Source organism: Chamaea fasciata, unplaced genomic scaffold (genome assembly GCF_029207755.1).
Source record: "Chamaea fasciata isolate MVZ Bird 193981 ecotype frontalis unplaced genomic scaffold, bChaFas1.0.hap1 SCAF_11, whole genome shotgun sequence".
In the NCBI taxonomy this organism is placed as follows: domain Eukaryota; kingdom Metazoa; phylum Chordata; class Aves; order Passeriformes; family Sylviidae; genus Chamaea; species Chamaea fasciata.
This window is the reverse complement of record NW_027094096.1, coordinates 12,974,217-12,987,249: the sequence shown is the minus strand read 5'-3', so window position 1 is coordinate 12,987,249 and position 13,033 is coordinate 12,974,217.

Genomic DNA, 13,033 nt, shown 5'->3' with positions numbered 1-13,033 from the left:
ACCTACAGCCTAACTTGCAAAAGTAATAAAACACCAAAATACTTAGCAAAATAATGCATTTATTCAGCTTGTCCATTGCCTACAGAGCAACATGAAAGAAGTGACAAAATATTTCATTACTTTCCTATCTCTGGTCCTTTAAACTTTTCTTGAGGTATGTCTTTGCCCTGTGGAATGGGGAGATTCCTGTTGGGAGCTAGGTATGAGCAGGCTTTTAGAATGCTGATGCCAGTCAGGGCTTTCAGCATCAGTGCCTCCTCTGCACCTGATCACCCACCCAGCCCTTTCTGTCCCACAGCCCTCACTGCCTCTCCTGCAGCACCAGGAAGTCTGAGTGGCTCCACTCATTCCAAGATATCTGATTGCAGCACAAAGACACAAAGCTACAAAATAATCCCTGACTCAGTTAGAGCCGCCAACACTGACTCAAGTCAAAGGGGAGGGCGTTTTAGTTAAATTTGCACTGTCTGGCCATGAGTTATGGCTACATTGCTCTGTCTTTTCCTGTTCAATTCAAGTGCACCAGTTTGATGTAAAACAGGGCAGAAGGAGGCAGTGATCCATCAGAGCATTTAAGCACTTCTTCAGTTTACAATCCCTGCACTCTTCCATTGGAGTTAATGTTACACCTCTCCATATTAGAACTTATGGGTATGAGTTTGTCAGCTGTGCCCTACCTTGAGTTTAAAGAGTTTTGACATCTCCTTCGATGCTCATGGGAATTGACAGAGAATGTCAACATACAGCCGTAAAATCCAGCCTGCTCTGCATGGCACTTTTGAATACAAAGACACAGCAAAGAGTATACAGGGGCCTTGATTTGAGCAGAATGACTGTATCCTCTCTGAAGGAAACATGAGATCAGAGTCCAATGCTTTTTCACCTCCCCATATCCATCCTGACTAATTTTACATTGTTTTTGTTTTGCAGCCTCACAAATCACGTTTGGCTCTGTCACCTGATGTAATGTCACTGTAATGCTCTGAGACAAGTGCTAGTGTGTTAGTTATGGAGATGAGAACGTGTAGGCAAGCACTCATTAGCCTTAACTAATGAATCCTCTAACAAAGTCACACACAATTGAGAGGAGCACGAGTTACTGAAGCCTCGAGGCTTATTGCACTGGGTTTTCAGAGAAGGGTTTTTTGTTTGTTTTTTTCTGATTGAGTGAAACTATTCTCTGCCTTTCTTGCTCTGTAAGAGGCCACAGTCCCTGAGTATGTTTCTGAACTGAGCTGTGGTTTATGGGAGACCTGATTTTTATGCAGAACAAAAGGCAGATTTGCCTGGGAGTGATCTGAGGTGCAGTCTCACTGTGCTGTAGCAGTAATAAAACAAGGTGATCCTGCAGAGATATACAGGTGTTCCCTTCTGAATATAGGAGTGGCTTAATAGCACCACTGACAGCCCCCAGAAGCTAAATGAAGTAGGTCTTTGTGCTCTGAAAAACAATCAGTCCCCTGAAGACCTCGGGGAAAGCACAGATGAGCTTTGGTTTCTGCAGAGGCTGGGAAACACAACAGGTTACAGGGAGTGAGAGTACTGTGGAAAGCTGGCAGGAGCCACTCTCTCAGCCCATAAATACTGTTTCCCCTTCATTTCATACTTAGTAATAGAGATCTCAGTGCTCGTTTAGGGAGCAGTGTTTTCCTTAGATACAGTGATTTTCTCTACCTTCCCACTTGAGAAATGACCTCGATGAGGGGAGGATTGTAGCTATTCAATATTTGCATTTTATGATTACATTTTTTTTAATTCTTTTTTTTAAAACTCCTTCCAGAAATCAGTGGGTCAGGAAGAAGAGAGGGGGCAGCACTTTTTCTCAAAAGCTGCTGAGCCAACTCAGGATAAGAATTTCCAGGAGATTTCAGGGGCAGGGCAGCCAAGCTGGAAGCTATTTCCATTGTTTCCAGAGTTCATACAGTTTGTCTAAGCAGGTCTCCTTCAAAGCTCTGCTTGAATATGTCCAGGGCTGTAAAGACCTGACCAGGCATGGAAGGCTACAAAGCATTTCCAGGGAACTGTGTTATGGCAATGAAAGCAGAGAAAAGCTAATGATGGCTCATAAAATCACTATTTTCAAGAGGAGAAAAAGCCTCATGGAATAGGATTCGAGTACAAGAGAGCTGGACACAGTTTCCAGCTTCACCAGGTGGGAATTCACTTAACCCATCTCCCAGTCTGGGCCTCCACCCATACACTGGGCATGTAAATTCTACTTTCTTGGACTTTTTTGTTACTAGCATGACTAATATTGCTAATTTACTGATTGTTATTCCTCAGAAGCACTGAGAAAAGGAGCTTAACTCTTTTAAACCTTTCCAGAAATCCAATCTCCCTTCCCCTCCAGCTTCAGTTTGAAGCCATAGGGTGAGCAGGAGCCATCTCTGAGGAGTGGTGAATTCTCCCTGCTTCACTCATCCGCAGCACAGCAGGAGGAAAGAGCGAGTTCCCTGCTGAGCACATGAGGATGTGTGAGGAGAGGATGCATCTTCCTGTTTCTGTCTTATTAAATTAGAATTGCACACCTAAAATACTATGTTTTTCCTGCCAAAATAGGCTTGCTTTTCTCTAAGTATGGCAACAACATTCTGACCATGGGGAAGTAAGAACACTGGTGGGCTCTGAGGGAACAAGCATGAGCACTGCAGAACGTAAGTTATGCACAAAATGTGCCACCTTCAGAAAGCTGGATGACTTAGCACTAACCAGTGGATGGATAGAATGCTTAGGATAAAGCACTGCCAGCATACATGGAGTAACATACCAAGTAAACCACAGACCAGCAGAAATAAACGAGACTTCAACATTAATAAAGTTCATAAGGAAGAGTACCTCTAGCATTAGCAGGCAAATGCTATGCTCAGTCTGGATTTCATTGAGGATTCATTTGAGAATTGGAGTTAGAAAACTAATCCCGACATCTCAGTTGAATGACATTTTCTCCAAGTGTTCCTTTATGTGACTGGAAAGTTATGTTGTAGGTAAAAATCCTTCCTAATCAAGACAGTTTGCAGTAGAAGAGAAAGGGAATTTAACATAAAGTTTTTTCTTGGAACAGTGGTTCTCACTAAAAGATCCTTCACTGCCCTACACTTTAAACCATTGATGAAACCACAAAGTAGAGCATGGAAGAGCTGGGTTGACATCCTGCTCAAAAGAACTATTCCTATAAACATTCATCAGTGGGCAATGAGCCCAGAGTGTGAAAAGTACAGGAAAACTGTCCCCTGTATCTCCCATATTCCTGGAATGGCAAACTCCACCATTTTACTAAAATTACTGGGATGTATTTCTTACAAAAATGTAAAATAAAAATGAAATGTTAAAATCTTCCCTTCCATTTAAGGGGTGAAGGGAATAAATACAGTATCTGGCTGTCAAATCAAAAAGCCATAAAATCTCCATGGAAATAAAATAATTTATAAATTTCCCATTTTTAGCCATTATTCCCTTGTTTTACAAACCAACAGAACAGGAACATAACGTGAAAGTTGCAAAAGGGCCAAAGAAAAACTGAACACCAGCTCTGCAGTAGTTTCAGTTAAGGATGGAGCAAGGCTCGTGGTGAGGACACACCTCCCTAGGCTAGCAAAGAGCTCCACTTACTGGCAGATCCAGCCCCTGAGTTATTGCTTCCCACTTAATTAACCAAAACACAAATAAACAGCCATAAATCAATTGTCCAGCTGACCAAGCCAGAATAAAACAATTATATTGCTTAAGAGTACCCAGTGGCAGCTCCCATACTTTCAAATATACTTTCTGCTCTGCAGTGAAACTTTGAACGAGTGTGTGGACAAAATGTAAAGTGGTCCTTAGGCAAGGTGGTGAAAAGACTGAAGAATGACACCAGACCCACTGGAGATTTTCCCTGTGCCATCAATAGATCTTGGCTGAGCTCCAGAACAAAAGTAAGGAAGAGAGATTTTGACACTACCAGTTCTTTCTGTGAACCTCAGATCATTCTAGTCTGACATTTCGTGGTGAGGAAATTAACCCAGATTATCTCCCTATGCTTTGCTATATTTTAGTGCTCAATATACAGAAGTTATAAGGGTTTTTTCTGAAAACAGCAAAATGCTGCATAAAAAGATGGTGCTCTCTATAAGTTCTTTTGTAAATGGCCTTTATGAGTATTTTTCCACATATTTACCTTTCATTATAACATTATTCTTTTCACCTTTACAGCAAATTTGAGTATGGCTGGTAATTTTTGCCAACAGTTCTTCAAAAGCAACTCATCAGCATTCACTCATGTGGATAAAATTACATTTCATGGTGCACAAAAGGATATTTTGCACAAAATGAATGATCAAAACCAATTTTTCTCAATGCCAGAAGTATAAATATATAGATACTAGTCTTCATATTGATTTAATTAAAAATTAAAATTGATTTTCAAATAGCTGGTAGGATCTCATGGAATAACATAGTGACAGAGGACCGTAGCACTTTTCTAAGAAGGAGATAAGAATGAAAAACGTCCAGGAGAAATGCCGCAAGGACCAGAGATGAACCAAAAATATTATAAAGGGCATCTTAATTGCAAAGTATTTATGTACAATCAACTCAAATTACCAAAATTACATACAGAAACCTTGGCAGCAAGGTTGCTTGGATGGATTTGACCAAGATCACTAGGATGACATTCTGATTTTTTTTTCAGTTTGCCATCTCAATTGGTTTGAGTTTTCTTTGTTGTTTTGTTTGTTTATTTGTTTGTTTGGGGTTTTTTTGGCAAGGTTTTTCAATCAATCAGTGAAGGACAGATTGTGACACATTGCCAATACTTCACTCACTTTTTCACAGTCTGCTGTGTCACAGGGACTGCTGATATGCCAGTGGCATCTCTAAGTCCATGCACACGCTCCAAAAGCGGATTATCCTGAATGAGATGTTGGAATAGCAGTGCTCTCAGTCTCAGGAAGCATTTAATGTGAAGAAATTATTGTGCACCAGAGGCAGTGGGAAGGGTTCAGAAAGCTCTGTTCCTCACCCTGCTGTGTTGAGCACTGCTCCTTTCCAACGAACCCACCCCCTCTGTGGGTAGTTGCCTGCAGGTCTCCACCATCACAGTGGCCTGTTTCGTCTCTTACAGGATTTAAGATCTGACTTTTCACCCAAAGGGGCTTTCTCACTATGCCCGAGATCACAATCAATGCACACAGATGGGAAAGGAGTCATGTCCCTGTTGTTTGATCTGTTTAATTAACTCCTTGGCAAAACCACCACAAATGGAAACCTGAATTTCTGGTGCCTCAACTGGCTTCTGACATAAAACACTTGCTCTCTAAAAATGGTTTTCAAGAAAACATGCCTTTAGAAGTTAATTTAAGACTGATTCAGTGCATGCAGAAACTCCTGCTGCATTGTCCAGTTCACAGGAACAACTAGTTTGAAGGAGAGAAGGTACAATAATTATGCAGCTTGCAGCACCAGACAGAAGCACTCTGGCAAGATAATAAGCAACATGAGATAGATAAGCTTCCTTTATTTGTAGACAGCGAATTGGGAGACAAGTTCAAATCTTTTTTTCCTACCAAATATTACACAAACGGCCTCTAGAGGGATCCAGGTTATTGCTTTTCTGTTGAAATCCCTTAAGCTTTGTTGTCATTTTTATTGTTGATTTTTTTTCTTTCCCCTCTGTTACTTTTCAACCAGTGAATCATTCATGTAGAAATAATGATGCAAACAATTTGCATTTAAACCATGGAGTTCATGAGCAGGATGAAGGTTTTTGCAAATCAAGAATTAAAAAAACCTGGAGGGCAAGGTTCACATTCAGTAGGAGTCCACGCTCAAACAAATCAGCTCTCAGCTTATATCACATTCAGTAAATAAATACAAATCCAAAGAAATGCCTAGGCCATCAGCTGCCTATGTGAAAAGCAGCTGAACTGGTGAATCTGCACAGTTAGGTTAGAAATGTGATAAGAATTGGGCTCAAATTTCTGCAGAATGAGTCAATATTTCCCACTTGAGTTCCTAGAATTCTCATGAAAAAGTATATTGCTTCCAAGTTATTGTATCTGGCTTGGGCTTTGTTTGCCTGAATTATTTCACCTAGTTAGAATTTTCACAGCTGAGTTTTCAGTAAAGCAGGAGTCCCAAGTTGAACAAAGAGTAAGAATTTATTTCTCTGGTGTCTATATTTTACACTTTCTATATTCTGGATTCACCAAATAATGGGTATAACAGGCAGCATCAAGCCGGCTTCAAAATTTAGTCTTGCAAACTTTTTACTGAATGTGCACTTCCCATGTAATCAAATATAAATAAAGGAGATGAAATGACCATAGACATGGGGAAATGACTCTGTGTACACGTGTGAAAGGAAGTTGAAGTTATGATCCCACTCTGTTTGCAGCTTTGTTTTCAAGTTCATATTCTGCAAAAAGAGCATTTTCAGGGACCCTCGGGCACCCATAAAAATATTGGAAGGTACTCAGCCAGAATCCTATTCTTCTGTTTGGTGGAATCGTTGTTTGGCGGAATCGTTGTTTGCCTACTGCAAATCAAGGTCGAGAGTAGAAGAAATAAGAGAAAGGTTATGCCAAGGCCTCATTGTTCTGGAAAAGATCGCAATCCTGCCATTAGAGATGGTTTGCTGAAACTGCACCCTGAAATCAGACTCCGATACAGTTTGTACAATCGAGCACCACACAAAGCCGGCCCCCAATCTGGTTTCACTGAATTTAAATTTCATTGTATTCCTTCTGTTAGTGCATGAATAGCACACCACAGAGAGCAACACTTCTGTGGCCCAGGCATTTGGCTCAGGTACAGGAGGAGTTTTACATAAACATCGAACGCAGCACCAGAGCCACAGAAATCTTTGCTGTTTCTGATGTGCCTTGTTCCAGCCTATAAAGTGCAGATAAATCATCCTCTCCCAGACAACAGTTTTGTGAAGATTCTTCATTAGGAACTGCAGGGGCTCAGCTGAGTGACTAAACCACAAACTCAGCTAACAAAACTCAACAAATTAAACCAGGTTTTAGATAAAAGAGAAAGACATAACCTTTCTTCAGCGACACCAGTGAGAGCTTTTGTCTCCAGCTCAAAAGGAATGTTGTGCAGTTAAAATCTCCTGCTGCTGATTTTTAGTGTAAATTTTGGTTTGCAATGTAAAGAACAAAATATTTAATTAAAAATGCCAGTATAAACTAGGCAAAGTTGCCTTATGGGTTACTGTGAACTTTTTATAAAAATAGAAAACTGCAGAATTAAACATTTAAGCTTTTTCCTGAGGGTAAAACAAGAAAATTAACAACCACAAACTGGAATCTAAACTTATTCCACCAAGCCAACTGCTAGCTGAATCACTTCATTACACTTCTATCATTTAGTAATTCAGACCACAGAATACCTCTTCAAACAAATATCTTCAAATTTATTATTATAATATTTCAACAAAAAAATTTATAAAATGTTTTTTAATTAATGGATCAAAAAAGGATCCCTTTCTAAATTTGAATTCCTTAACTCATTGTACAACTTGTTATTCCCACGTGAATTTTCCTCTCACTGTAATTTTTGATATTATCTATAAAACCAAACACAGTTAGGTTTCCTCTAGCTGGAATTTACAGAAATTCTGTGGCATGGCTTTTGTTGGCTTTTTTACTCTCTGGAACTTGAATCCACATTTCTTGTAATCACCCAACACTTTATTTACAACTATTTGGTGCTCTTGAATGGTTTGATAAGCAAACCCTGCCTATTCCCGTTCCACTGTATTTTCTCTCAAGATCTCAGTAAGAAAAGAATGTGGTTTGTGTGGTTATTTTTTACTAATAAAACTCTACTTAATGATGTTCTCCAGTGAGACTCCTCTCACAGGTCACGGCTACCTGTCAAAACAACAAGACAGAGGGGAAGGAATTCTCAGATATTAAAAAGAGGATTTCTGCACTGAAAATAATGATTTTTGCTACTTTACAGCAGTTTACCTTGCAGTGGGGCTTGGAAACTTCAGTCATGCTGGATCTCTGCTGTGCTCAGTTCAGAGCTCCTGAATATCACCCAAGTCAGTTCTATTTTATCAGCTTCAGTGGGCTGATATCTTGTGTCCCAGGCTGATTTATGGGTAAAGATGCTGGGCTTCTGTCATTACAGCCTACCACAAATCCACCTAGCTGGAAGAAAGAGAGGATGTCAGATTACACCTGCTTAGGGAAACAACTCCAAACCTTGAAGGTATTGTGTATTTTCCAACCTGCAAACATAATCACGGAAAAAAAACTAAAGGAAAAATTACTGTGCTGCTATTGATATAATATTCAAATAATGATGTCAATAAACAGTGAATAGAAGAACCAGATAAGCAAAATCATTCCTCTCCAAGTTTAGAGTACACCCACTACAATTTTTTTGCAGCACATCTGCTAATGAAACTCTAAATGCTTTGAATAGCAAGAACCGGTGGTGTCTGTCTTGAATTTTTGGAAAAAATATGTTGGCTCACCCACTTTTGGTTCAGGATTTGATATGCACTGTTAAACAGGTTTTAAAAAAGAACAACCCCACAATATTGCATGAAAAGAGAAAAATATTTCCTATAGTGTTCCCTCACTTAGCAGTAGTTAAGCTAGCAGCAGTAGTTACTTCTGATAATTAAACAGAATATGCATTACACTTTCAAAAACATGAGAAGCCATTTCTACATCTTCTTTAAACATGAATACTGTTAGTAGCTCTGGTTATTGATGAAGCCTCTAGGAAAAGGTGCTCATTTTTTGCAATATTTCAGCACATCTGCTCCTTTGTCTAGATTCTTTTATATTTTTACTGCCCATTTTGTCTCCTTACCTCTTCTTTGTCACAGATTTTCCATCTCTAGATGAAACATGAGCAAAGGAAAAATGAGTAAAAAAGCTGCAATTTTAAAAGGCAATCAAGCCTGAACACAGAACCTTTCAGAAAAAGTCTAAGGTGTGTTTGTGATGGATGTAAATAATGCACAGAATATGACCTTTCCCATTTTCAGGAACTCTGTTCCTCAGATCTTAAACTAGATTCTGCCATGGAGTATAAAACTATCCATCTGAGAACAAATTCTCTTTCTATTTTTAATTTTTTTCCCATAATCTTGGACTGACCTGGTGTTGTGACTAATAAATTTCCATTGTCACTTTTTATCCCCAAAACAGATGAAGTCAGAATGTGTCAGGTGGTGTAGGTGACCAAATTGCTTCTTTTTAATTTGGTGTTAAGCCCTAAGAAACCCACAGTACTTCTTTGATATCCACATGTATTTTGCATTTGCCAAACAAGGAACTGGGCTGAAATTTGAAGAATAGAGTTTAATTTCTGAAATTTAGTTTGATCACAGCAGAAACACAGGAAATTTTTCATTAAGAAGTTGGCACATGAATAATTGCTTAGAAAAAGCTTCAAAGGGAGAACTCCAGTGAATATTTTTTTTTACTCCATTTTCTAACATTTCTTCAAACAGCCTTGTAGCTAATCATAAGGATAATTGTTTCTCCTGCAAAGGGAGCACTAACACACATGACCAGCAACTTTTATGGTCAACTTTTAAGTTTTTTGTCAACTAGTTGAACCCACACAAGTCTGTGTTACACCATGTAATCCACTCCAGAACCCTCTATCACTTTCTGATTTTAGCATTATTTAAAATGTTAATTTTAATTTTAAATTTCCATTTTGCTAGGTAGGAATGGAAAGGGTTTTTTTTCCTATGAAGTGTTAATGGAATTTTTCTGGAATATAAGGAAGCCCCAGGAAAACATTCTTGATTTAAAAAAGTATTGAGATCAGAACAGCAGCCTTGGCAATTCCCATTCAATTTCAGCCCAAAGCAGCTGTGATTCTGGAACAACTACACGGGAAGTGAATTCAGAGAATTCACCTGACCCTGTTAGTTGGGTCAGATGGACGTGACAATGTGACTGATTATTTTCCATTGCACAGAAGAAAAAAAGATTTTGTCTTTCCTACAGCACAGCAAATATTTGAGAGGGTACACTACCTGTCTCTCTTCTACCTGGCTATATATTTTCTTAAATTTGTAGTAATAACTTGCACAAACATGTTAGACTTCAGTTTGAATGAGTCAATTGGTTCAAAAGCAGGAGGATTTTGGCAAACACACACCAAGAGACTGAGCAAGGGACAAGAAAGGAGAATCCTCTTAACATCAACACTGCTCAACAACTGATTGTCTCAGAGCAAAACAGCCAAATTTGTTTTCTTAAATTTCAAGAACCTGATTTAGATAAGATTTTTTATAGCTACCAAATGATTGCAGAAGTAGCTTTTTACTGGCTTGTCAGCAAGGCATTTCAATTTCTTGTAATCAAGATAGACTGTAAAAAACAATAGACTTGCATCAAGTAACAGGGATTAAGAAGCAGGTTTTTCCTAATGACTAAGTCATAAAAAGTGCATGGGAGCATATTAAACCTTCAAGCTAGTCAATATACTTTCTTCCTCAATTAAAAAACAAACAAACAAACAAACAAACAAGCCAACCAACCAAAACAACAAAAATAAGCTGCTTAAAAATACAGTGAAAAAAGTAGAATTTTGACCACTGAATTCAAAACAAAGGGATTTTTATTCTTTCCTTCACTGGGACAGCATACAAATTTTAATAGTGTTTTCTGTGAAGCAGTGACTTCATGTCACTGACATGCATTTTGATAATAAACCAAGAACAAGTAAAGGAACATTATTTTATTAGGCAAAGGTAAAGCAATATAGCTACCCAAATGCCACGTGGCTTTTAGACACATTCCCTGGCATGAACAAGTGCATTGTTTGCTTTTTCTATAATGTAAAATCTACATATGCACGCAATATATACGGAGATATATATATATATCGATATATATATATATATATGGCAATATATATAATATATGGCTATATATATATATGGCAATTCAGCTAGAGGTGTTTTCCTAATTTAAAAAGCTCACTTGATTCTTATTCTGTTAAGAATTCCTAGAGTCTGCATTGTTGTATTTGCCTGCCACAACAGCAATTTGACCCTTAATATTACAATGGAAAAGGCTGCTGTAAAATTTTATATGCTTGAGGCTACATCTGCAGCTATACTACTTTATTGTTAATATTATTGCCCACAAGATAGCACAAAAAGAATTATTCTCAGCAGAAATATTTGCATGTGTTTATTTTTAGCTCCTGAGCAGATGAATACATCAGCAGGGATTACTGTTCAGGTTGTTTCACTGACATCAATCAATTCTTGTCAGATGACCAAGCATCATGACCAAATGAAGCAGCAGTGTAACCAATGGGACTTGCTTTGATGGGTAGATGTATATTTAGTAACAAAAGACATGATGCTGCAGCAATTGTAAGTGCTGCACAGAAAATACTTTAATTCTTATTATTGAACTCTGGATAAGAACATTACATGGCTTCTATATCTTTTATTAAGCATTTAACTGAATCTCAATGGCTTCTATTTTTTCTAAGTCAGCACTTTTAATTTAAAGAGGTCATCTGAATTCCTCCCCTAGGTGATATGAATTACCCCCAGGAGTTGTTTGCATTTTTATTATCTTCTAAAATTATACTGAAAAAAATGTGTCCAACCTGAGTTTGAACCACTGTCTCAAAACTAAACTTATCCACTTGAACTGACTGTGACTGGGATTTTTAAAATTACCTAGTTCCTCCTGCCATAACAGTACTGTTCACTTGGGTGCACACAAAAATAAACAGAACATTCTTAATTAGCTCATCTGAAAGAAGTGCCTCCTAAGCGTGTCTTTCCAAGCTCTGTTTATAAATGTGAAGTTGTCATCCTAAGGGGAAAAACGTAACTGTTTTCATGTTTCTGCTACACAGTCTTAAGCTAATGAGTTTGCACTTGGATTTATTAATTACCATGTTTTATATTATTTGTATAAAAAACTTGCCCAAGACTCTGTTAGTCAGAATCTAATATGTGAAGATTTAATGCCTTTAATTGTCTAAAGACCATGGTGATTATTTGGCTGAGCAACGTACATCCATATCCTGATGAATGCTAGGTGCTTCTGCAATTCCCACTGAAAAAGGGTTGTTTTGAGCAATCACACTTGTTATCTCTGTTACACATTGAACTTGAGAGAGAAGACTACAATTCTAAATTCCTTTTAATATTAAGGTAAGTCACTTAAGTTTTAATTGCATGACTCTTGAGAATGTCTATTTCCCCACTAAAGAATAATTTTTGTTTTTCAAGACAAAAAAAAGTTTTAAAATTAAGACATTTAAGAGGCAGGAAAAAAGATAGTGTCCATAAGACTTCATACCTTTTCAATAAATAAAATATCTTTCAAAATGTGCCTGGTTGCAGAAGTGCAACCCAAATCACACTGATCAAAGATCAAATAAATTTTCTGGATGTCAATACACCTTGGCTCAATCTTACTGTCACAGTAGAAACAACAGCATTAGGTATGAGAATGTGCATAATCTTATGTGGTCATGGGCTTGATGAGATGCAAATGGTATATGGAGTTGGAAAACCCCAGAAAACCTAGAGCTACACTGGAAATGGACACTGCTGCCAGCACTATAACACAGGGAGTTAGAATAAGACAAGTGCATGTGTCTCATTTATAAATACGAGTTTTGGCAGGCTCTAAACACTCTCTTCATTAAAGGGAGTGAGAACCGTCTCCACTGAATTTAAAGAATTTACTGAATTTTAGAAATGGGTTGGAGTAAATAATTGAATTTAAGACTTCAGCTATTGCCTCTTTTTCAAATGTCTGATTTAAGTTCTTTGTTAGCATTATAAGTGCATTTAAGAGGATTCCAAATGAAAAAAAACAGTGTTCCTGGAATATTTGAAATAACCACATATTTCTTAGCTGTTCTCCAATGTTAAAAATAAAATCAATACAAATACACCAGAAGAGAGAAAAAGAAACTAAGCATGATAAATATGCTTTTGCCAGTCTGCTTTCTTTCTCTGCAATGTGATGATTTCTCATAGAAATAATGTGCCTGTAAGACCATATCTGTGTAGCATTGCATTTGA